General features: G+C 41.4%; 1 protein-coding gene across 2 annotated transcripts in view; it reads right to left on the bottom strand.

Annotated features, from left to right (window-relative positions):
* Nell1 (neural EGFL like 1) overlaps positions 1-26,898 on the bottom strand; it is an 890,282-nt gene that overhangs the window by 69,166 nt on the left and 794,218 nt on the right.

Raw genomic sequence — 26,898 nt, 5'->3', positions numbered from 1 at the left:
TATGTATTATGTATGTATATACTTTGTATACATATAGATTTATATATGTATATGATGTGTGTAATTGAAGGAAGTAACAATTAAAAATGATAAATACTTATGTACAAAGGTAGACCCAAACAGAAATAGAATCAGGACGCTCACTATAAAATTATAAATGATGAGAAATATGTCTGTTAATACTTTATACATGTATACTTATTTCATATGCCTCAAAGTGTATTTTATTCATTGAAATGCCCATGTATATAGATAATAGATTGTAGTTTTTAAACAGTGGGTTCTTAAACCATATTTTGTAAATTTTAATAGTAATTCCAAGTCATGTTGGCTAGTTTTACATCAACTTGACCCAAGCTGAAGTTATCTGAGAGGAGGGAACCTCAATTTAGAAAAAAAAAAATCTCTGTTAGATCTGGCTGTAGGCAAGCCTGTAAGGCAATTTATTAATTGGTGATTGATGGAGGAATGCCCAATCCATTGTGCTGGTACCATTCCTGGGCTGGTGGTCCTGTGTTCTATAAAACAGCAGGCTGAAAAAGCTATGAGGAGCATCCTCTATGGCCTCTGCATCAACTCCTGTCTCCAGTGTAGGTTCCTGTCCTCCATGAGTTCCTGATCCCAGTGCTTTAGATGGCGAACCATTATATAGAACTATAAGCAAAATAGGCCTTTTCCTCACCAAGTTGCTTTGGTCATGGTATTTCAGCACTGCAGTAGAAACCCTAACTAAGACACAAGTAAAAATGTACAACAGGGGGTGAGGAGGTAAGGAGGGGGACCTGAGAACAAAAGGGAACAGGGAGGGGAAGAGGGGAACATGATCAGGTATTGGGTGGGAGGAACAGGACTGAAGCCCTAAGGGTCAGCAGAAAAATGTAAACAGGCAACCTCAGACAGTAGGAGGTGAGGGGACCCTCTAGAATGTACCAGAGACCTGGGAGGTGAGAGACTCTCAGGACTCAAACCAGAGGGACCTTAGATGAGATGCCCTACAGTGGGAAGAGGGAACTTGTGGAGTCTACCTCTAGTAAAAAGACAGGGTGGAGGGAAGGTGTTGCCATCTCACAGTCAAAAACTCTGACCCAGAATTGTTCTTGTCTGAAAGAAATGCAGGGACAGAAATGGAGAAGAGCCTCAGGAAAAGGAGGTCCAGTAACGGGCCCAAATTGGGAGCCAGCTCGGGGCGGGGGGGCAAGTTCTAACACTAATACTGATGCTATAACTGCCCTCAGAAAGGCCCAAGAAGCAGCTGAAAGAATCAGATGTAGATCTTTACACCCAATCAATGAACAGAAACTGCTGACCCCTGTGGCTGAATTAGGGAAAAGCTAGAAGAAGCTGAGGAGGAGGGTGACCCTACGGGAAGACCAGCAGTCTCAATTAACGTAAACCCCCGAGATCTCTCAGACACTGACCCACCAATCAGGCAGCATATGCCAGCTGATAAGAAGCTCCCAACACATAAACAGCAGAGGACTGCCTGGCCTGGACTCAGTCGGGGAAGATGTACCTAACCCTCAAAAGACTTGGAGCCCCAGGGAGTGGGGAAGTCTGGTGGGGTGGGAGTTGGGGGGTGACACCCTTTTGGAAGTGGGGATGGGGAAAGGAGGTATGGGATATGGAACAGTTAGAGGGTAGACTGGGAGGGGGATAAAGTCTGGACTGTAAAAAAAAAAGAATAAATAAAAAATGACCACTTAGTAACAATAGGATCACCTGTTAAAAAAATCAGCAATTGCAAAACTAATGTATGAAGGTTAAAGGACAGGGGGTAGGGGGGCGGAGACAGTTGTCCCTGTGACTTTTTTTCATTGTCAAATTGACACAGTGTAGAACAGAGACTCAGTTGGAGTTTGTCTAAATTAGGTTGGCCTCTGGACATGTATGTGGGGCATTTTCTTCAGTTAATCGAGGTGGGAAGATCCACCATGAAAGTGATGATACCATGCGGGAGGGTGGGCTCTGGGCTGCATGGAAAGGAAGTGTGTGTGAACTAAGTGCTTGTAGGCAAGCATTAAAATCACTGCCCTCTACTCTTGATTATGGATGTAGCATGACTAGCTGTTTGAAATTCCTGCTCTCTTAACTGCTCCACAGTCGACAATGGTATACTGTATCCTGTAACTGTAAGTTGAATGAATCATTTCTTCCTTGCATTGCTCTTCCCGGGATACTTATCATAGCAGGAGGAATGGAGACACCATCACTGTGGTTAATATCTAGCAGATGTTCAGTTCTAGGTTGAAAAAAAAGTCTATATTCTCCCTCCTCTGCTCAAGGCTCAGGTATCAGAAATGGTAGAGAAAGATTACAAGAGTCAGAGATAGTGGACACATTCACTTTTCTGGCCATGGCCGGGCCGTTGTATACATGAACTCAGTGGCCAGGACTGGTTTCAGAAGACTTGCACCAGGTGAAAACCAGCCAAAACTCTATCATGGCTAGGAGAAAGAATCATGAAGCCAAACCGCTACCTGAGGGCCTACTGGTAGTTTCCCTTCACCCCCAGAGTGTGATCCCAGAGAGACTACCCATGCTCTAGTAGGTGTTCCTATACCTGTGTTCATAAAGACATTACTGGGTGGATTTCAGGGGTTTAAAAACAAGGACCAAGAAGTAGAGACCAAAAATGGAGGTAAACTTAGTTAGAAATTTGAGGGGATGGACCAGTAAAAACAGAAGAAAACACGAAAATCAAATGACAACATCTAAAGTATTGTAAAAACTTTTAAAAATTTTCCTAAGAAAAAATATACATCTTTTTTATTTAAATGGCTCTATTGAAATATACTTCTCATGATGCAATCATAGCTCTTAAGTACTAAGAACTAGTTATTTAGAATATATACAAAATTGTAACCATTGCAGCATTACTTGAGCTGGGGATATAAAACCTGAATGTCTAACTAAATTGTGGTTCATTCGAAGTCACCTTATTGAAAAATACTTAGTACTATTAAAAGAAATGAATTTGTCAACCTGCAGAATATACTCAACAAAATTGTCTCCCCTTTCTGTGTTGTGTATCTGTGTGTCTGTTTCTCTCTCTCTCTCTCTCTCTCTCTCTCTCTCTCTCTCTCTCTGTCTCTCTCTCTCTGTCTCTCTCTCTGTCTCTGTCTCGTGTGTGTATGTGTGTGTGTGTGTGTGTAATATGCATGTGTGTACATAAGTGTGCTCACCCACATTTGCACTCATGGAAGGCCACAAATCATTGCTGGATCTCCCTCAGTCAATACCGCATATCACTGTCTGAGGTAGGTGTCTCTCTGAACCTGGAACTGACCTTTCCAGCTAGGCTGGTGACCAGCAGACTCTGGGTTTCCTTCTTCTCCACTTGTACTGTGCTGGGGTTACACTCATCATCATTTCAGGCTTTTACACAGGAACTAGGGATCCAAATATATTTCATTCCAAGCTTTACGCCACAGTTGGGGATCAAAACATGTTTTTATGTGAGTGTGGCAACTTACCCTCTGAGTAATCTCCTAGCTCCCAAACTGACACTTTTAATTTAAAAGCAGTTAAAAGTTGGCAAGTATATATAGTAGCTATTTCATGTAATCTTATATCTCTAAACACACAGTTGTCTTTTTATATTTCCCACTAGAAACAATGTATGCACAAATACATTTAACATGTGTCTTAATCATGGTTCTGTGCCTGGAAGAGACATCATGAACAAAGGGCACTCTTACAAAATAAGCATTTATTTGGGGGATTGCTCACAGTTCAGAGGTTTAGTCTATTACATCATGACAGGAAGCATAGTGGCATGCAGGCAGACACTGAAGCAGTATTGAGGGCTCCATTATGATCCATAAGCAGAGAGAGAAACCATGGGCTTGGCAGGAGCTTTGGAAACCTCAAAGCCTATCTCTAGTTACATACTTCTTCCAATAAGGCCATACTTCTCAGTCCTTCTAATCCTTCCAAATAGCGCCACTCCCCTGTGACTAATATTCAAACATATGAACCTATGGAATCCATTCTTATTCAAAGCACAACACCATGGCTGTTCCTTAGTAGGTGAAACGATACATTTTATTTTCCTCTTTGTTGTGTGTATTATTTTTACTTGCTGAGCATTAAGTGTATTTTGTTTTAAGGAAAGAAAATGGGGCAGGTTCTTTATAGATGAGTTTCATTGAAAAACTATGAGAAACTCAAAAGTTATATAAAAATAAGCCATCGAGAAAATCTTCCTATATAAATAACATATGTGTGTACCTGCTAATTTTATTTTCTCTGCTTCCTTATATTTTAACTACTAAAATCTGTAACTAAGCAACATTCCACTTTCTCTTTGCCTTAATTTATTTACCTGTGCCCCATGCTAAATACTGGGCTATTTCCATTGACCATTTTGACCAATTAAACAGCTCAATGTATATCTCATATAAAAATTACTTACTGTATTTTCAAATATTTACTAGGAAATTATCTTTACATTTGACTGACTCCAAAGTACAAAGATTTTTTAAAATCTTGGTGCAATAATTGAATAATAGTATGACTATTATGAGTATTATGTTGGTGGTGTTTGTTAGAGCCTTACTAAGTAGTCCTGGCTGGCCTGGAACTTTCTATTTGGCCCAAGCTGAACTTGAAATTATGGTGCTCCTTCCACCTTAGCCTCTCAAATGATAGGACTGTTGACACACACCACCATGCCTGGCTAAATAATACAAATTTTATGTATAGGTGCAAGCTAAATAATGTCCTTGCCCCTAGTATGAATACCATTGTGCTTGGTAGACCTAAACTCAGTAGGTAATCATGAGTAGCCCTAATAGATCATTCAAGTAGCTTACTAAATGTGTACTTTACAGGAAGTATACGTCAATCTAGTCTTCAAACAACAATATTCTGTATTTGGGGGGGGCTAGTGCATAAAGGACTATCACTAGAATGTGCTAGTTTACCTTTCTAACTATATACATGCTGAAGTGATTTAATTGGTATCTAAGTAATTCAATCTCAATTAAAATGTTATTTTAGGGTGAAGTGGGGTTAAGACAGGGTTTGTCAGACTGACTTCAAACTCAAGAGAGGTCCACGTGCTTCTGCCTTCTCCCCAATGCTGGGATTAAGGGCATAGGCCACCACACTCAGCATGAATCCTTAAATAGCAACAAAAAGTGGTTTTACTGTTGAGGTGGTTTGAATGAGAATGTTGCCATAGGCTCAGTACTTGACTACATGGTCTTCAGGTGCTGTAACTGTTTGGGAATGATTAGGAGGTATCTTATTGAAATCAGTGCCTAACTAGGGACATACATTGAGTCTTAAAAAGACTAGTGCAATTCCCAGTACACTCACTCTCTCTGCCTCCCTCCCTACCCTAACATGAGCCCTCAGTCACTCCTCTTACTATGCCTTTGCTTGCCCCTCTTCCCATCATGGACTTTAACACAAAACCATAACCCCAACTAAGCACGTCCTTCTATAAGGTGCCTTGGTCATGTGTTTTCTCACAGCAATAGAAAAATAACTAATACACAACTTGGTACTAGGGGTAGAAAAACCTGGTTATTGCTCTGTGTGAACATCTAGGATTCTGTGCCTGTTACAATTCTCCAATTTCATCAGTAGGAAGCACTGATGGGCACTGTCATGCTACCTACTAGGTCTATGGGGGCCAAGTTCTAATAATAGTGGAGCCACTCACTGTTTAGTGAGTATGTTCCATCCATCCATGAGATGAATTTTTTTGGTTGTTTAAAGGTTAGGTGGCAATTTTGTTTTGTTTTCATTACAATGATAAGCCTTTAAGAGCACCAGGTTCCTCAGGTAAAGACACACTGCACTATCCTACAGCAATAAATTATTTCCAAGCAATATCTATCACAGAAGAAATATTAAATTCTTAAGAAACCGTTCCTCAAGCTGGTAGCTCCAGACCCTTGAGGGCAGCTTGGACGTAGTCTAAAGAAAATGGCCTTTTCATTTCCTGTTCACGGCAGGATTTTGACAGTTACTTTCAGATTGGATTATTTCTTGCAGACTTGGTTTCTTCTTTGTGCAGTCTGCTAGTTATTTTGAACTCCCTGCACAGAAACCTTTGCCAAGTGGGTAAAATACTACTGGGAACATCTGGCACTCCAGCTGATGAACACCCAGTGTCCTTACTTACCTTGGGGGAAGTGATACTAATCATGATACCTGCTGAGAATAGATACTACCTGCACCAATGTGGTGGTACTCAGACCAAAAGAGGTATTCATAAGGTTTAAAATATGTTCTCATAGTGGTCTGAAAGCATGAGGCCTATGAGAGGTAATTGTTGACAGCTGTCCCACCATGCAGTGGGGTAGGACATGTTTAACAACAGTGGAACTAGAGTAGTTTCTTACCAGAAAGGCCATTCCTTAGTGTTGACTATTCTGCTTTCTGATAAAAAAAAATTCATTCTTAATCTCTTTTTTAATCCTGTGAACTACTTGATCCATAGCTGAAAAGCTCTGGTTTTGCTAAAACCAATTGGATTTCTTTTGTTCTTCAAAATGCATGAAGCAGACTAGTCAACAATGCACAGAGAGACCCTGCTTTCTTGTTGTCACTCATGTAGGAAATGGTAGAAATCAGAATCAAGCCATCTCTGCCTTGTTCCTCTGAGAGTCTGTGAACAGGAGCTATCTTGCTTCCAGATAAGTTAAGTCTTTCTCTCTCCCTACCGTTTCTTTGCTCTCTCTCTCTCTCTCTCTCTCTCTCTCTCTCTCTCTCTCACACACACACACACACACACACACACACACACACACACACACAGACACGCACACACACACACACATAGAAAGAGAGAGAAAGAGAGAGAGAGAGAGAGAGAGAGAGAGAGAGAGAGAGAGTGAGTAAAGAGGGTCAGATACTATTTAGAGTATTAGAAGTCTTCCCTGGATTAACAGACATTGTTCATATAGCATTCTATAGCAGATGGAAAACTTAATGGCTACCAAGCAAAGCAATCCCAAAGCTATCCAGACACCTTCCATCTAGATCCTGGCCCCGATAAGAACACACAATGGGAGTTTTCTCCTTCCAGGTCTAGTGCTGTTGGCACTAAGAATTTTTGTCATGTCACTCAGGGAGTGTCTGCCAGGTCTTTGAAGAGGGCTACGCTGCATTTCCACTTTAATGCAAACCTTTCAGTACTCCTTTACTTGTGGACATCAGTCATACTTGAAGATCATTATTAAGGCAGGTGACAGTCTTTACTTGTCTCTATTAAAGCTCCTTTTGCTCGAACATTCTCATTAAAAGACTAACTCCATAGATGCTTTATCATGCTCACCCTTCATCCTGAGCTCACGGCAGTGGTCATTAGGGTATGTGTGACTAGTGATGATAAAGCATGTGTCCAGTCCTTTCACAAAGCTGCCTTCATGGGCTGGCTCTTTCGCATACAGGTTTTACCAGGGACAGATTCACTTTGGATTCTCTGATATAGTATTCCATCCTATATTACTCTATGAACATATAATTTAGTGATCACTTACTATGTACTAAGCAAACTACAGGAGCCTCTTGTGCTACATACCACATATTTACAAACGACTTTGGAGGAAGACTGTAAAAATTCCCATCTCATTGATGAATAAACTGATTCCAACTGACAACTGATTTGGCCCAGACAACATGCATGAATGGAAATGAATCTATGATTAAGAAGGTAAAGGCAAAACAGAAAAACCTAAAGAATATTTCCCCCAGACATTCAGGTCTAATTATTTGACAAATATACAAAAACGCTAAAGACAGGCTAGGATGCATGTGAGGGGAGTGAATACTAGGGTGCTTCTATGACCTTGTTTTTTCCATTCTCCAGTGTGTGAAGCCAGGTTCATTCCCATATACCTGATCAGCTCATGGTGGGTCATAACGGGCTCGTTTCCAGAGCCCACACAGGAGATAAATCTGCATGTATTGTGAAACTCTGTTAGTCTCGTAGCCAAGTGAGGTAAGAAGTATTTTTTAAGTCACTGAAGGAAATTCTACTCAGGAGCTTTTATCAGAGAAGTGTGACAATTTAGCACACCCATGACCAGCATTGTCAAGCTAAACGGACAGCCTAATAGCTCCACTTACAAACGGATCTCTCTGAGTGACAGACAGTCTGAGTCCACCCAGGCAAAGTAATTGTCCTTTCTCCCTTCTCCTGTATAGGCAGGTCCTGCTGCCAATAATTTTCGACCCACTGATTTGCATTTTCATCTGAATGAGGTCAGGAAGGCAGTAGGTGGAAAACCAACCCAGGCTTCCTTCCTTGTTGAAACATCCCCCTGGAGTTACCACAACTTCAGTTTTGCTGATTCTCAAGTTAGAAACAAAAGCATCAGCAATCCTCTCATTTTACCTCAGGAAGAAAAGGGATAATTGCAGTTATAAAGGGGTGATCTATTAGATATAGGCTTTATTCTAAAGACTCCTGTAAGCACCTAAATAAATTTCAGAGATCTCTGAAAAGAAAAGGAGAAGGAAGAAGTTTTCTGATTGGTTGTACTGTTCAAACATTAGTTCTAAATTATTCTACACAAGACTGAAGACGCTTGGGAAGGACAAGGATGAGCACCGCAGGTATCTCTGTCCTTAATCTACTGCTGTGAAGGGACACCGTGAACAAGACAAGTCTTTCAAAAGAAAGCATTTAATTGGGGAGTTGCCTCCATCTTCAGATGGTTATCCCGTCATAATCAGGGTAGAAGGATTGTCACAGGCAAGCAAGCATGGTGCTGGAGAAGTAGCCGAGTGCTACATTCTGATCCACAGGCAGCTTGCAGAGACAGACACTGGTCCTGGAGTGGGCATTTGAAACCTCAAAGTCCACATCTAGTGACACATCTCCTCTGATAATGCCTAGGCTTCTCCAAAAGGAGCACATATCCTCCAACAAGACCACACCTCCTACTCCCTCTAAGTTCTTTATCAACTGGAGACTAAGCATGCAAATATATGAGACTATGGGGGGGCATTTTCTTTCTTTCTTCTTTTCTTTCTGTCCTTTCTTTTTTCTTGAAAGCATATTTAGCATACCTTTACATTGGCTTCCATATCTGTCATGGTGTGGAAAGATGTAATTCTAGGTTCTTAGATAAGCTTCCTGAGGTTATGACCAACCCAACATTTTGACCAATAGACTATTAATTCATTTTCACAATCATGTTTCAAATTATACTGTTCATCATCAACTGTAATGGCTGCTGTTACCACTCCTTGAATATATCATGTATTTGTTTCTTCTGGTATTAACTGGGAAAGTTTGCTTCTAGGGCTGGTAATGCACGGGATCCAGCACAATTGTTAAACAAAGCTTTGTAGAAGTTTTCATTAAACCCTCTAAATGGAACATCCCACTGAGGAAATTAAGTTTGTCTTGCTTGCTGCCTACTCACTTGGAGGCCACTTTCAGAAATGTATACTTTGCCCTCTAAAGTTCTGGAGACTTTTTGAAGAGAAAAACATCTACACAGTAACTCCAGCTTCTGGTATAATTCAGTGTCTTCTGTGTGGGAAGTAAACACAATTAATTTACCACTGATAATTTGTTTCAATGACTAATCCAAATCTACCTAGTACATTCCAAACAGAGAACTGCTCTCCCATACTGTTGTGAACTCTTTAGATATCGCATAGAAGACTTTGGTTTGGTTTGAACACATTGTGAGGAGTTGATTCTATTGAACAACCATAGCAGGGAATTAGGCTCAAGGGAGGGCCATGGGAATCCTGGTGTACAGAGAGAGGTTGAATGCCTTGGGATGCCAACTGCAGAAATGATCTGACTATGTAGACTGACATGGGTATGAATGTGGAAGAAACAAAACTGTCACCATTTTTACATCAAGGTCAATGTTCACAATATCACTATAATAATGGACTTACCAGCAGAAATGATATTCCTTGTACAATACCTAGTTTGTTTCAAGGGTGTGCTTTCTATGTGGCCCATAGAAAGAGCAGAAAGGAATTGATTATCCCTGAATCCCACAGTGACTCACCTCTCACTGAGGTCTTTGCATCTTTCCCATAATAACGGGTTTGTCTCTACTCTCTACAAATAATTCCTATTAATAATGGATAATAGAAAAACCTACATGAGTAGTCTTAAGATCACTCACTTAGAGGTCATGCTTTGCTTAGTTTTTGCAACAGGCATTTATGCCACATGATTTTTTGTTTAAGGCAAGTGGTAATGGTTTTGAATGTCTGGGGGTAAGAAGCTTCCTGGAGGAATGACTAAATTTATTTCTAAAAATGTTTAACTGAAGAGGAAGCATTACGATCTTATCAGACAGGCATAATTCACTGCACTGTCACTGTGTAGTATTATTTAAATAATTTCAATGCTTCTAATAGTTGATGAGATAGCATATAGAGGGTAGAGACTCTCCTGCTGTGGGCTAGAAGGTATTGGATATGATATAACACTGTGTAGTAACTTCTATACTGGATAGAAGTGAAGTAGAAATTTCTGGTTTCTTCGGAACGTCAGTTGTGTCATGCGATGTTTTTCTGGAAACTCTTATGAGAGGATGTTTTTGCTGAAGCAGACATGTAAGGGCATATTTTGCTGAGAACAGACACATGGTATTTTTCTGAAAGCAACTTGCAAAAGGGGACATATGATGTTCTGCTAGGGCAAATGCTTGAGATAACATGTGATGTTTAGAAAGTATATAAATGTAACCCAACAGACAGTGAACTATGCTTCGTGGTATTGGTTCACCTTGCCCCTCTTTGCTGGTCATCATTTGGCTTTGTTGATGCTGGGTCTTAGTTGATCACGCTTTGTGGTTTGGTTTGCCTTGCAACTCTTTGCTAGTCATTTTTGCCATGACTTCACAGAAGAAAGAAGTCACCAAAGAACTTCTGATGGTATTCAGGCAGCTTATTACCACTTTCTCAAACCCAGGCTGATGGGCAGAGCCTCACAGTTTCTTCTGGGTAGAACTGTCATTGCTGATTCATAAATGGTAGTTGAAGAACGGGTCAAGCTTCCACTGTTGATTTGTGTTAACTAAACTGCTGATATTCTGACAACACGAATTGGATTCACTACAAAAAACAAAACAAAACAAAAATACCTATTTCTAAAGAGGTCTATATCCTCCTTTGCCTTAGTAACCTCTTTTTTTTCCACTTTCTCTGGTGAATGGTAGACTAAGAGAGGGGGTTAAAGCATTTAAGTACACTTATTAAAGTAGGATTTAAAATTATATAAGCCTCGAAATAAGTTAGGGCTTGATACCTTATGTCTTGTCACTTTGTTGAACTTTGTATAGTTACCTGTTACATGATAAACTTTTGGTCAATGATAGGATGCCCATTCCATGGTGGCTCAGTATCATAGCAGTAGGAATGAAAATGACTTCTAATGTAATAACGTAAGTGCCAGTGTAATGTCATAGCACAGTGGATTACTTACTGTTTGGGCGACTCTGACATAACTGCACCTACAGAATGGCCGGTGTGTACAAGGGAGTTAAGTAATGTAGTGCCTGTGGTAAGGTGCTTACCTTGCAAGCATGAGGAACTGAGTTCAATCCACCAAAATCATGCTAACAACAAAATGCAGGGAGTAATGAGACAAGGGAGGTGGGTTTGCTATGTATGTAATTTATAGGGCATATAGGTATGTATGTAACAAATAGGGCAATAAACAAATATATCAGTAGCTTGTGACTTTACTATAGTGTTAAAATAATTATTCTAAGGAAAGTAAGTTTCTTATAAACTGTAGGGTACAATATGCTGGCAACAGCCTCTGACACTTTTCATTGTATTATGTGGAAAACGTGATCTTCAAGATCTTGGTCTCTGTAGACATAGTCTGTGATGTCACCATAATAGGAAGAACATCTACTGAAATATTCATCTAGCATATTTCTTCTTTCCTTCCTTCCTTTATTTCTTCTTCATTCTTCTCTCAAATAATGGATCCCAACTTCATTCTCCCCTCCCTTTTTTCCTCCCAGTTCCTACATTTCTTCTCCCTGGGATCCACTGCTCTTGCACTTCTCTTCAGAAAAGAGCAGGCCTCCCAGAGTTATCAACCAAACATGATGTAACGAGTTGCAATGTGAGTAGGTGCAAACCTCACATCAAGGCTGGATGAGGCAACCCAATGGAAGAAAAAGGCCTTCAGAGAAGGCAAAGGAGTCAGAGATACTCCCACTAGGCAAAAAATATCCCAAGATGAACAACCAAAGTATATAAGCAGAGGGCCTAGTACAGACCCAAACAGGCTTCATAGTTGCCAGTTCAGTCTCTATGAGACCCTATGAGCCTTGCTTATTTGACTCTGTGCTCCATGTTCTCCTGGTGTCCCTGACCCCTCTTTTTCCTACAATATTTCATCCCCATCTTCTGTGGGATATCCTAAACTCTGCCTAAATGTTTGGCTGTAGGTCTCTGTACCTGCTCCTATCAGATGCTGGATGAAGACTCTCTGATGAGAGGCTTGATATCATTTCATTGTTTTCTTGTTGTTTTGGGGTTTTTCTTGATTTTTGCTTTGTTGTTATTGTTTGTTTTTGTTTTGTTTCATTAGTGGTGTCTGGTTCTTCTCTATATCTCTGGGCTAGCCAACATCCAGATCCTAGTCATCCAGGCAATGCTGAACATAGATTCCCTCTTGTAGCTTTAGCCTCAAGTTAGAGTAGTACTTGGTTGGCCACACCCAGCTTTGAGCCACTATTGCCCTAGCACATCTTGCATCCAGGACAAGCTATAGATGGAAGGTTTTGGGGCAGCCAATCCCAATATGGGGAGCCTAGCCTGGTTACGGAAGATGGCCCATTCAGGCTCTCTAATCTCCACTATTAGGAGTCCTTGCTCTGGCTACCCTTATAGATTCCAGTTAGTTTCCACTGGACTAGGTTTTCAGATCACCCCCTAAATGACCATTTATTCCAGCTGTCTCTCCTCCTCATACTCACTCCCTCAATCCCTCTCACCTCTGGCTAATCCTTCCTGATCCAACCCCACTCACCTCCAGTCCATAATATATATTCACTTGTAGGTAGATACTATCATATTTTAAAAGGATAATCATGCTACAATCCATAGATCAAAAGAAAGTAGATAAAGAGAAGCTGTCTAGTGAGAATGCAAGGATCTCCCTGGGAAGCGCACATTCCCTTACCTGAGGGATGACTATCTCTCTGTTTCTTGTGTTCCATTATTTTAACAATCCAGTTTTTTTCAGTGATACAATAACAGGTACTTGTTTATATGAGTTGGGTCAATTTCCACTGTGGGTAATTATGACTGGGCTTAACACAGCTTTCTCTTCTCTCACAGTGACAGAACAGTCCCTTAGAGGATGCACTTCTTCATCACTAGGGAGCACTCAAAATCCCTGCTTGGATGCACCCGACATGCTGTGCATTCACTGGTTGTTAGTGACGGCAAGTCACGTGACAAGCGCCCATGTGAGGTGTGTGACTGAACATGTACATGAAAAATCTTCTAATAACAGTGAGAAGGAAGCAGAGAGTGAGGGACAACAATACAAATTACCACCGGAATATTCAGAATGAAGACACGTGGAGCATAATTAAAATTTTCCCAGCAGGATGCAACCTCAAACGTCAATGCTTCCAATTAAAAAGACATTGAGATATGGCTCTGTCATGTCTCCACATAATTAAAGAAATAGATAAAATAAATGAAAGCATTTCCACTGAAGTTATCTTATGACAAATGTTAATATGGTGCAAAGGAAAAAATTAGGGCATTGAAATAGATTTTGCTCTTTGTTTTTCTCCTATGTGGGATGCAAGCTACTGGAGAGAGAGAGGGGGGAAGGAAGGAGGAAGGGGGGGGGGAGAGAGAGAGAGAGAGAGAGAGAGAGAGAGAGAGAGAGAGAGAGAGAGAGCATGGAGATCCACTCCAAAGATAAATATAACATTCACAGAGTCCCCACCAACCGAGTCTCTGGGATGCCCTCCAGCTTGAGAAGCATAGAGCTTGAGATAAGAGCCACAGCCACAGCTTTGTCAAATAACTACTAAAACCAAGAGAAAAGGAAAGAGAGAACGAATCAAGGCCAGTGCTACTTGCACCAGCTACAGTTAAGAAGTCTGTGTGTTAATTAGCGATTACGTTGGAGCAGACTCTGCAGTTACTCTGTAGGAGATGACCGTCCAGGTGATGTTTTACTGAAATCAGGAATTAGAAAGACAGATGTCTAATTAAGACAGGGCGTTTGTAGAGGACGGACATTGCTCATGTCACTCTCCTGTGCACCATGGAGGCATTTAAAGCAGTGAGTTGTTGATGGTGGTTTGGTTATGGTACAGGGGTTTTCAAGATATTCAATTCCCAGCCTCTTCAGGGACTTTGCTGGTGATCCTGCATACATTTACATTTCTATTGGCCGCCTTGTTAGTCTACTTTGTGTTGTTGTGTACTAGGGATTAAGTTTCCAACATAAATCTTAAAGAGTAATGATACTGCCCTTGATTCCAACATGAGGGAGGCTGAGATGGGAGGAACTGCAGATTGAGGCCAGCCTGAAGTACTTAATGAAATTCTATTTCTTAGAGGAAAAAAGCTTTGAACACATGGATTTGAAGAGAAAAAACATTCAAACTAGAGAGCATACAATGTGCCCCTCTGAACAATGACAAAGATGCTACTGTAGGACCACTCTACTTTAATAAACACCAACCAATGCCTGCTGTGTACTGGGCAGGCCTCTCAGCCTTAAGGCTTCAGCAAACAAGCTGTAAGGCCCCATTCTCTTGATACTTATTTTTGAGAATGTATCATAAAAAGTGTAACACCAGCCAGCATTGAGTGAGATGAAGGTAACTGGAAATGGAGCAGCCAGGATTGACGGGTAGGAGCTCTACTAGACAATGGTTAAGAGTGACCTGTCTACACAGAGAACAGATCAGGAGACAGGGAAACACACTAACTTCAGATAGAATTAAAAAGAAGCAACAACACTTTACAGATGGATTCAATTAGAAGAATTAACACAAGTAGGACAATTTAAGAAACAAATAGATAAAGAATAAAGGATAAACAGAGAAACGAAAGGCCACTAAGCTTCATTGGCCTTGTCAATAGTGTCTCTTAGTCTGGGATAAGAAACACCTCGTGGAGGAGAATTATCTCAGAAATAGCACAAAGAAAATAACATTATGAAGGCAGCACTACTTTTTCCTTTCAGTATTCCACACATTGTAAAGCAGCATACCCATTTCAAATATATCAACAAAGACCAGGAAGATGACTGACTAGGTGTGTAAAGAGACCCCCTGCCAAGCCCAAGACCTAAGTTCTATACATGGACCTACATGGTGGGAGGAGAAAACTGGCTACCATAAGTTGTACTCTGATTTCTACCATGCATGCAAATGATGATACACATGTGCATATACACACACAATAAGTAAATAAGTAAGTAAAGAAAGAAAAGGAAGGAAGGAAGGAAAGGAAGGAAGAAAGAAAGGAAGGAAGGAAGGAAGGAAGAAAGAAAGAAAGAAAGAAAGAAAGAAAGAAAGAAAGAAAGAAAGAAGGAAGACAGAGAGGGAGAGAAGGAAGGAGGAAGGCAGGAAGGCAGGAAGGAAGGCAGGCAGGCAGGCAGGCAGGCAGGCAGGCAGGCAGGCAGGAAGGAAGGAAGGAAGGAAGGAAGGAAGGAAGGAAGGAAGGAAGGCAGGAAGGAAAGAGGCTGGAAAGGGAGATCAACTACTAAGGCAACTTAGTGCTCTATCTGAGAAGCTGAATTTGGGTCCAGAACTCATACTGGACAACTCACAACCACCTATAACTCTTTATCTTCATGGGATTATGAAGGTATTTGCTGAAGTACCTGGTCTCTGCAGGTACTTGCTTTCATGCTCCTATGCATGCGCGCGCATGCGCGCGCGCACACACACACACACACACACACACACACACACTTAAAAAATAAGTTAATTATCGTAATTTAAAAATTAGAATAAGCAAACAAACAGCATCCCTTGAAGCATGAGTTTTAAGAGCACAGATAATCGGGTGCTGTGAAAAGGTAGTAAGAGGGCCACCCAGTGCCCTGTTTTGATTACAAAGTAGTGAACTGTGCCCAACATGAACCCCGCTGTGACCTCCTAAAGCATTTGTCTGCTAAACATCTTATCGGTTGCATGCAAATGATCTTGCTCACAGAATCCAGCTCCTACTCAGAAATGGCTGGTTGACAGCCTGTCAATAACATTTGCCAGAAGGAATAACAAGCTAAAACTACAGTTACCACTCTAATCTGGGGAAACGCTGACAATCTCCATTTCTTCCTTAAAACGGAAACAAAAACTTTGAAAATCTAACTTTTCATATGTGGAATTAAGGTCACAGGCCAAATACTTCTTACACTTCCTGTTAAAGTCTCAATAAGCATCTTCTCCGAGATGATGCAGCAGGCAGGTACTTGTGGACCAACCCTTGCTTACCTTAGGCAGTTTGTCACCCTGACGTTCCTGGAGATGCAGGCAGAACAAAACGAGGAAGGGTGTTTGTTTTTGCAGAAAAGTTGTAAAAAGGACCTGGGTGCAGTGTGTGTGTGTGTGTGTGTGTGTGTGTGTGTGTGTGTGTGTGTGTGTGTCTGTGTGTGTGTGTGTGTGTGTGTGTGTGTACAAGTGTTGACACAGAGGCTCAAAGACTGAAGGAATGAGGGAAGAGAGGGTGAGGTAAAGGAGGAAAAATAGAGGGAAGATGAGAGGAGAAAATGAGGCAGAAGTGAGGACAGAGTGAAGGGGAGAAGGGGGAGGGTAGATAAATGGAAGACTAGTATAGACATTTCATATAACAATGAATAATAATAATATTCATTATCTCTGCACATACCTACAGCAGCTGTTTCCCACTTGGTTTCAGGAAAAGGTATTTGACCTTGTTTGATCTTTCTTCCTTTCTTCCTTTCTTTTTTCTGCTCCCTCATTTTTTACATCAACCCACCTAATCTGAAATACCACACCGATCCTTCTCCTGCTTTCCAGATAATTAGATAACAAGACGTGTATCAAGCCCAGGCAGGTTTGGTTTTCTAAGAGGACACACTCTCAATAGTTAACTGCAAGCCTCGACAGTGGGTAAAGGCCAGGGAGTGATTTATGACCCAATAACAATCGAAAGAGTAATGTGCTTAGTGGCATGAGCTAAAATAATGTTGTAATGTTCGAAATCTTTAAAGTTCAACAATTTAGGTTAAGGGAGCGTGAGCTATAGTTGATAAGCAGTTAGCATCTCAGGTGTCTGGAAGCAAAATCAAACTAATGATGAAGTGAGCTCTGACCAGGAGGCTTGCTCCTCAGCAAAGGGGAGTGAGCTGAATTTTTCTAGAGATTGGAGACAGTCTGCACAGTGAGCCACAGCTGGACGACTAGTTTTAAAGGGAAAAAGGGTCTGGCATTGAACCCTACACTTTGTTTCTGAGAGCTTAGACAGCTCAAAGGCCATCAGGAAAAAAACCTATCAGTTGTCTTTAACACTATTTTAAAGTCACTCCTGAAAATGAACTCAGGTGAACCCTGCTGTCTTCTTGAACAGGCAAAAATAAATGTCCTCAAGTTCACTTCACTTGTCCTTAACCAGGGTCAACATGTTACAAAGGGAAACCTTATATGTTTCCACTTCACCTAAGGCATCATGTACACAATTTCAAGTCTAAATGGACCAGGGTGTCACAGGTATACGGCAGAGTGTTTCACCTGTACATGTGTGCTTGCTCAGAGAATTTGAGATGAGAAATCTCTCACCGAGCATGGTTTGCTATTTAGCATACACCTCCTTTTGTGAGAAAAGATCTCACCAAATAGCACTGCTAGCCTGGAACTCATTATACAGCTCACAATAACCTCAGACTCTGGCAACCCTCCTGCCTCAATTTTCCAAGTATTGCATACCACCATAGGGGGTTTATTCTTGCCTCTTTATAGTTACTGACCTTGGACAAATCTTAACTTCGCAAGCCTCAATCTCTTCATTTCTATTGAGAACAGATGGCCTCTTCATTGCAGAAAGGCTGTCATTAGTGAAAATGCTTGTCATGGCAAGGAAACAATAAACATTGGTTGTTACAATTAGTTGCTAAATCATATAATCACTATTTCCAGTTCCTTGGATTTTTTTCCCCAAATGGAAGGGAAACAGCATGGTGCTAGCATTTAGTAGCTGGGAGTGGGAGAACTTTACACCGGAATCTGCAATGATAGACCAGGAAGGAAGGTAAGCTGGGTTTTATTAAAGCATGTTCTAGTGGTCAAGAGTACAAAGGTGATCATTCTGTATCAGGCTCAGTTTTATTCTCGTCATGTAGACTACTTTCCTTTGACCTTCTCAATTCACTTCCAAGCCTACAATCTTTCCTCAAATACAAAGAAAGCCATCATTGAAAGGGGGGACGTAAAAATGAATGAAACATGATGTGAGCCTTGTAGGGAGCCATTTTTCTGCTCAGTGTTTGACCAAAAGGACTGACAGACTCTTGCCAATGTCAAATTAGGAAAGGCAAGAAGAATTTCTCGGAAGGCTTTGTAGCATTATTAAATAGCCGTGCTCTGGTTTTTAGATGGCTTAGGTACCAATCCTGTCAAATATGATGATGGAGACGGAATGGGAATTAAAACTATAAATAAGTATAAAAGACCATGCCACACGTTTTATATGTACCGAGCTTCTCAATTTGCACAAGACCACAATGAAGGTATTATGATTTTTTTAAAGATTTTTATAAATGAGATCGCTGAGGTTCACAAAGCTTAAACAAAATGTGTAGAACTGAACCACTGAGTCAGGGTTCCCAGCTGCTGCATCAGACAACCGGAGAGGCAGCGTCTTTCCCTCACTGTGTTCCGGGTAAGCCTGGGATTCAGGGTGGGTTAGGGGCTGAGAAAGGTTGGGTTGAGGCATGACTTCAGTATCCGTGGACTTCACGGCCTATTATTACAGAGGAGAGGAAAGTCATGCAGTACAATAATCTCTTTTCTTGAAGATGCACTGAATCCTAGTGAAAATTTAGAAGGAACATTTCTGCTACTCAAAAACTTCGAGAAAATGGTCCAGAATGAGTGACATGGAGGAAAAAGCAGAGCAAGACAAGGGTTAACATGAAAATAAACATGACAAAAACCTGAAAAGGAATAGCTGCGAATATAAGTATGTGATCTGAACTATAAAATATAAGAGTGGGCACGAGATGAAACTGGATAAAGGGAAAAGCCAGATATTGTGGTGAGGGTATTAGACTCAGTTCATTAAGCACAGGGAGCTACAGAGATTTTGATTAGAAAAGTAGGTAATTGTATGTGGATTTCAGATATGCTGCTAAGAAACTGGGTGGGTAGGGACATCCTCATGGGGATGGGGGTGGGGCGGGGGAGGAGGTATGGGATGTGGAACAGTTGGAGGGTAAACTAGGAGGGGAATAAAATCTGGAGTATAAAAATAAATAAAAGAATAAACAAAGAAACTGGGTGAGTTCGTTCGTAAGACTGTTCTGCACAAACTTGGCAATCTTTTGCTTGTTGCCCGATGTTCTTCAGTTCACATGTGTTACATAGAAATAGAGTATCTGCCTCATCAAACAGTGGTAGGAATTAAATAAATTCATATAGGAATCCCTTCTGCCTGGTCTGTTCTGCTAGCTAGTGTGCTCCCTGGAAGAGGCTCTATCTTCAGACATACTAGAGGATCCACTGCACTCAGCATTTGGGAAGAACCCCCCCCAAGAATTCACAGTAGAGGAATCTTGAATGGCTGAGAAATGTTCAAAGTCCTTAGTGATCAGGGAAATGCAAATCAAACAACTCTAAGATTCTACCTTACCCCAGTCAGAATGGCTAAGATCAAAACCTCAGGTGACAACACATGTTGGTGAGGATGTAGAGAAAGAGGAACACTCCTCCCATTGCTGGTGGACTGCAAACTGGCACAACCACTCTGGAATTTAGAGGTTCCTCAGAAAATTGGACATAGACCTACCTAAATAACCAGAAATACCACTCTTGGAAATATACCCAAACATGCCCCACCATGCCACAGGGGTACATGTTGCACTATGTTCATAGCGGCCTTATTTGTGATAGCCAGAAGCTGGAAACAACACAGATTTCCTACCACAAAAGAACGGATACAGAAAATGTGGTTCATTTACACAATGGAATACTACTCAGCTATTAAGAACAAGGTCATCCTGAGTTTTGCAGACAAATGGATGGAACTAGAAAATGTCATCCTGAGTGAGGTAACTCAGACCCAAAAGGACATGCATGGTATGTTCTCACTAAGAAGTGGATATTAGCCAAAAAAAAAAAAAAAAAAAAAGACAGATACAGTCTACAGAATTCAAAAAGGTCATCAAGCTGAAGGGTCCAAGTCTCAGTTCCACCTGGAAGGGAAAAGAAAGCAACCACAAGGTGGGAGGAGCTGAGGGGCAGGGAAGGAAAGGGGATGAGCGTACAGGGAGAGGGGAACATGATCTGGTATTGGGTGGGGGAAAGGACTGAAGCCCCAAGGGCCAGCACAAAGAATGAAAACAGGCGACCTTGGGAGGAAGAAGGTTGGGAAGAACTCTAGAATGTACCAAACCTGGGAAGTGAGAGACCCTTAGGACTCATAGGGGGAACCATAGATGAAAGGCCCTACAGTGGGGAAAGGGAACTTATTGAATTCACCATCAGCAGAAAGACAGGACATCAAGTGAGGGATGGGGTTGCTATCCCACAGTCAAAGCTCATAATTCTTCCTGTCTGAAAGAAATCCAAGGACGGAAGTGGAAAAAAGCCTGAGAAAAAGAAGGTCCAGCAACAGGCCCAAAGTGAGTTTCAGGTTAAGGGAGGCCCAAGACCTGACACCATTACTGAACCTAAGGAGTTTTCACAAAAAGGGACCTATCATGACTGCTCTCCAACGACCCAACAAACAACTGAGAGAGTCAGATACAGATATGTGCACCCAACCAATAAACAGAAGCTGCTGATGCCTCTGGTTGAATTAGGAAAAAGCTGGTGGAAGCTAAGGAAAAGGGCAACCCTGTAGGAGTACCAGCAGTCTCAATAAACCTTGATCCCTGAGATCTCACAGACACTGGATCACCAACCAGGCATCAAACACCAGCTGAGATGAGGCCTCCAACACATACACAGCAGAGGACTCTGGGGTTGGGGTTCAGTCAGAGAAGATACACCTAACCCTTAAGAGACTGGAGGTCCCAGGAACTTTAGAGATCTTGTAGGGTTGGTAGGGTGGGGTTATCCTTGTGGAGCGAGGGTGGAGTGGGGTGGGGAGGAAGTATGGAATGTGGAATCCTTGGGGGTTGGACCTGGAGGAGAACAAACTCTGGAGTGTAAAAATAAATAAATAAATAAATAAATAAATAAATAAATAAATAAATAAATAAATATTCATATAGGAAAATACCCAAATACCTCATACAGTAATCCCTTATTGTCTGTAAGATATCAATTCTTTTATCTTGATCAAGGTAGGAAACTCCAATCAAGTTTGAATCTTCATTAAACACTTCAGAGAAAGAAGCTTAAATAGGACTACATAAGTGGTAACATACATGTTCAGCACCTCCCAATCAAATGTGGAGAAATTTCTAGAAAGTGGGATATACATAATCTCCTAAATATGTGATGCTGCTTCTCTGCTTCTGGTGCTTCAGGACCCTGCATCCCTTGCCCTCACTCTTACAGCATCCCTGCTTATCTGAACTGAATATTTATTGCCTTGCCGTTCTTGCTTCCTCTGTCCACACACTTCCTTGGACATTGAGCAAATACTTATCAGATTGCCTCCCGCAATCTCTTTCCCCAAGCCTTGCACAAATGTGAAGGACACAGACGGTACTTGGTTCCACTTAGTTGAATGTGAATTGTAGGGAAAGGAGAACTGGAAAAAGTCCAGATGGGCATTTGGATCATACGGAGCAAAGAAGATTGCAGTGACCAGAGAACATGAATATAAATAATATTGATGTGTCTAGAGAGATGGCTTAAGAGTACTTCCTGCTCTTACAGAGGCACTGGTTCAGAGTCCAGAACCTATATGGTGGTTAATACTTGTCTTACCTTCAGTTTCAGGAGATTTAATGCCCTCTCTCAGATATTACAGACACCAATCATAGATGCATACATGTATAGACCAGCACCCAAAACACTCAAACACATAAAGTAAAATAATGAAATAAAACATTTTAAAGTAGACTACTTACTGCCCTCACAGTTACAGATTTCTGAAGTTAAAAGAAAGTCAGAAAAACAGTTTCCACTGAAGACATAGACCTTTCTATGTGGGTGGAGGCTAAGCACTGGGTAGGAATTTTGTGCAACACCCTCACATAGAGATGGTAATCCACTCATGTTCAACTTTTCAGCTCCACTTAAGAAAGTCTCAGTATTGTGCGGCAGTTGGTCCTCTAGTCAACCTGCTAATATGTCACGCCAATCCAAAAATAAAAACTCACATTTTTGTTAGAAAGCAGTCAAGCTCCTGAACATTCTATCATTATACAGACACCTTTATCAATAATTTCACTGAATTATGCATTTTCTAGTAGGAAAGATTTCCCTGAAATTCTTGTAGTGTCCTGGAAATGTCTACACTCCTTGCTTATGGATGAATGGAAGGAAGCCAGCCTAAAATTTTCCAGCAGAAAGCTACCGTAAAGGTGGACCAATCCAGATCCCACTCAGTCTTCTTACTCTTACGGTTTTGAAGACTTTAGACTCACGTATAACTTGTGTTGTTTGCTGAACTCTGTGCTTCCTAGTTAAAATACAGAAAGCAAAGGACTCATTTATATCAGCGAAGTTTATCCAGGGCAACATCCATCCTCTGTGTCTTCCCACAGCTCACGGGCTCCTAACTCGCTAGCATCCCTCCCACACTCTTCTGGGTCAGAGAAAGTTCTTTGGTGCGATCAGTGTCAGAGGCTTTAGTTACACTTACAGATCTTACCTTGAATTCTTTACCTTCTTTTACTTGTTAGTCACATTGAATAGTATTGCCAGGCTGACACGCAAAAAGGCACCTTCAGAGAAGCAAATTACAGCCGGGGAGGAGAAAGGTCCATGCCTTGTGTGCACAGATGACCCACACACTCACACTGCAGTTAGGAAATGATTTCAGTCATATTACATACAGTGAGCCTTAGTGGGGGTGGAAGTGACCCAACCCTATAATCCCAGCATTTGGAAGACTGAGTCAGAAAGATGAAGAGTTTAACTCGAGCCAGAGTTACATAGAGAAACCAGCTTGAAAAATAAATAAATGGATAAAACCTGAAATAGAATCTGAAAAAGAAGGAAACTGGTTTGAGGACAATAGAGAGGCCTCAGCGGCAGTGAATGATCTCCCAGGTCAGAAACCTCCCTGTGGACCATGCACCAGTCTGAGCACAGCACATTTCAGACACAGCATTTGAGTCATCGTACCAGCCCCAGTGTACAGCTCGGAAAACTAAGGTGCAGAGCCCAATGCTACTCTCAACTGGAAAACACATCAGAGATCTAAAAACAGGTTAATTTTAAACCTGGGTATTCTATCCCTTATTTTTTTAAAAATCCTGATATGCTAAGAAAACAAAACAAGCCCATTAATTCTCCAATCCATTCCTGTTGCTGAATTTATAGAAAAAAATGTGTAATATTCTAAGTTGAATGAAAATAAATGTTTGGTTCTGCAATAGTAAGTTTCTTAAAATTACATTTTCTCCTAAATAAAACTCTAGGGGAGAGGTTCAGGAGACAGTTCAGTCAGGAAAGCAATTGCATAACAAGAAGGAAGACCTGACTATGAACCTTGGAATCCATGTAAAAACCAGATATGGTAACGTGTACCTATAATCTCAGTGCTGGGGAAATAGAGACAGATACATGCCTGGTTTTCTGAGAAATGTCCAGCTGCCGAGGTCCTGCCTCAGCGTGAGGAGGGTTCTGAGAAATGTAGCAATGGGAACAGCAACGATTCAATAATGACTCAGAGTCAGAGGTAGATGCAAGCTGTCCGTTCAGGTGCTCTCTCTGCTCCCTGACAACTCTCGGTATTCTGCATTCTTCAAGTTCAGCTTAATAACTTAACAACTTGATTCTTTCTCCCTTCTCGTGCTGTTCCCTTCTCCCCGAGAAAGCCTGAACCCAGTCTTTTATTTACTAAAGCTACATGATCAATGCTTTCATAATGACTAATAACCATCAAGAATTCTTAGATTTACATAAAGTCTATAAGTAGTGGACCAACAGTCCCAGCCCCTGTTTGTTTAGAGCAGAACCGAGCACCAAGCGAAAGCACGTTTCCTTGGAGGTTTACACAGCCTGTTCTCTACAGGGAGCTGGACGCAGCTCTTGTACTTTTCTGGCACAGCAGACAGCAGTCTTTGGTAACTACTTCCATGTAAGAAAAGAAACATGACAAACTACTACAATTAAAATGATTCCTTCCAAAGTCTTGAATATTTGTAAGTAAAACAGTTAGCTCTCTCTCATACCTCTCCAGGCATTGTTATCTTCAGTTCTTCAAACAGCTAGAAAAAGAGTACTAACTTTTTTAAATGAATCTATATCATCTTTTGATTCTCTAATCTTCATTATCCTGGCAATTCCATAGCCTCCTGGATTCTCCTTCTTATACTATTTATTTATAAATTATAAATAAATTCCTATTTTTTCTATCCATGCCCTGTCTTCCAGAGACTACTTTAGCTCTCTATCCTCGGTATCTCTAACTTCACCCTGGTTAATCAATGCAGCAGTCACTGATCCCGAGGGCACATGGGCTTCCTTATGATTCTAAATTCAAGGCCAAGTCTGGCAATGAACCATTTCCAAAAGGAACCATGTAGACTAATATTGTCTAGATCCTCTCCCATGACCCTAAAGGCCAAACGGAAGACCTTTTCCTCATGCTCTACCTCATGACCTCATTTCTGAGAACTGTGCCTCTTTCATTTACTGTGGGATAAGCTCCGAGTAATGGGGAAAGAGTATTTCCAAGAAAGAAAGATGGATAATAGCGTAGTAAAGACAGCAGATCAACTGCTTAGGGGGACTGTGTCACAACTCCCCTTATGCAGCCATGCTGGACCCAGCGGCATCCACTAAGCCTGCTATGTTAGTTCCAAGAAAAATAAGAGAAAATGCCTCAAAACAAACAAACAAGCAAACAAACAAACAAATAAAGGGTAGTGCCCCGAGGAACAAGAGAGATTGACCTGTGGCCTTTATTTGTACATACACCCGGGGTACACCCCCCCAAATGTACATTTGCATACACATTCACAATCATGGGGAGACATCCATATCTGTCTGTTGGTCTTGATACAAGTTTCACTTCTGTGGCCTTATGTGACGTCATAGGACTGTCAGCATCTCTGAAGGATCTTATGTGATGTCAGAGGACACTAGGCATCTTTGGTTCCTATTCACTGGATGAGAACATCACCCTCCCTCCCTTCTCATAACCATGAAAACCTAAACTATAGATTTCCAACATTCCTCCTAGCAGCAGGCTCTCTCGCCATCATCATTAGTACCTAAGCCCTTGTCTTGGAGCTGCATGGGGCATTTTATGTTATGCTCAAGTTCACAGAGAATAGTGTTGCCTTTAGCCATTTCAGGCAAGGCAGTTCTGGCCAAGATCTAGCTTTAAAAAGTAAAAGGTTTCTTCTAATGAAAAACATCAATTTTCAGGTTACATATCTTCAGTGCTCTGAGTCACAGCTAAGGTTATCTCCCCATTGATCCTTGGACACCTCCCTTAGCCCAAGTCTCTGTCTCATCTTAGAGATGTCTCCTACCTCCCCACCCTGGTCAGTTGCAGATTTCACTTCCTATAGCCAGGCAAAACCCAAAATGTAGCCAGTTTACAAGAAGTGAGCACCCTCATAGAAGCAGGGGGAGGGGGGATAGAATGGGATAAGAGGTTTGTGGGGGGAAAACTGGGAAGGGGAATAACATTTGAAAGGTAAATATATAAAATAACCAATGGAAAAAAAGAAATGCAGGAATGGGGATGGTACAGAGACCGAGGGAATGGCCCAACTTCAGACCCACCCCATGGGCAAGCACCAATCCTTAATACTACTAATAATACTTTTTATGTTTGTTGTCCTCTGAGAGACTCCGTGCAGCAGCCGACTCAAACAGATTCAGGCACCCAAAGCCAAATACTGGATAGAGCTTAGGGAATCTTATGGAAGAGTGCAGGCTCCAAAGGGGATAAGAATTCCACAAGTAGACCAAAATCAACTAACCTGAACACTTGGGTATCTCAGAGACTGAAATACCAGTCGAAGAATATGCATGGGCTGGTCCTAGGCTTCCCCACTCATATGTAGCAGATATACAGCTTTATCTTATGTGGGTCTTGAACAAGGAACAAGGACAATCCCAAAAGCTGTTGCCTGTATGTGAGCTATGTTCTTCTAGCTTGGCTGCCTTGTCTGGCCTCAGTGGAAGACAATGTGCCTAGCTTCACAGAGACTTGATATGCCAGGGTGGGGAGATATCCAGGAGACCCTATATATGCTCAGAGGCAAAGGGGGTGGAGGCAGGGGAAGGATTATGGGAAGGGGTGACCTGGAAGGGTAGTGGTATGATGTACATTGAATCAGTAAAAATAATCAATTTTAGAATTATTGTTCCATATTAGGATTCATTCTTTCTTCATTGGGCAAGTATCTGTCTGTAGTCCATGCAGCTTTCTTCTTTCTCTCTGTGTTAACACAAAGCTAATGTCTGAGTCCTGTCGTAGCAAAGAGTTATAGTAACAGAATTGTGATTCATCCGGAGAGCTAGGAACCACTGGGCCTGTGTGCCCCTGTGCATCCCTGATAAAAATCAGCTAGCTGGGTGCCATGTCTAGGCCACTGAATGCCATTGGTGTTTTGAGATACCAGCACCATGCTCTAAC

This window comes from Rattus norvegicus, chromosome 1 (genome assembly GCF_021556685.1).
Source record: "Rattus norvegicus strain SHRSP/BbbUtx chromosome 1, alternate assembly SHRSP_T2T, whole genome shotgun sequence".
NCBI lineage: Eukaryota > Metazoa > Chordata > Mammalia > Rodentia > Muridae > Rattus > Rattus norvegicus.
This window is presented reverse-complemented; position numbering and strand designations above follow the sequence as displayed.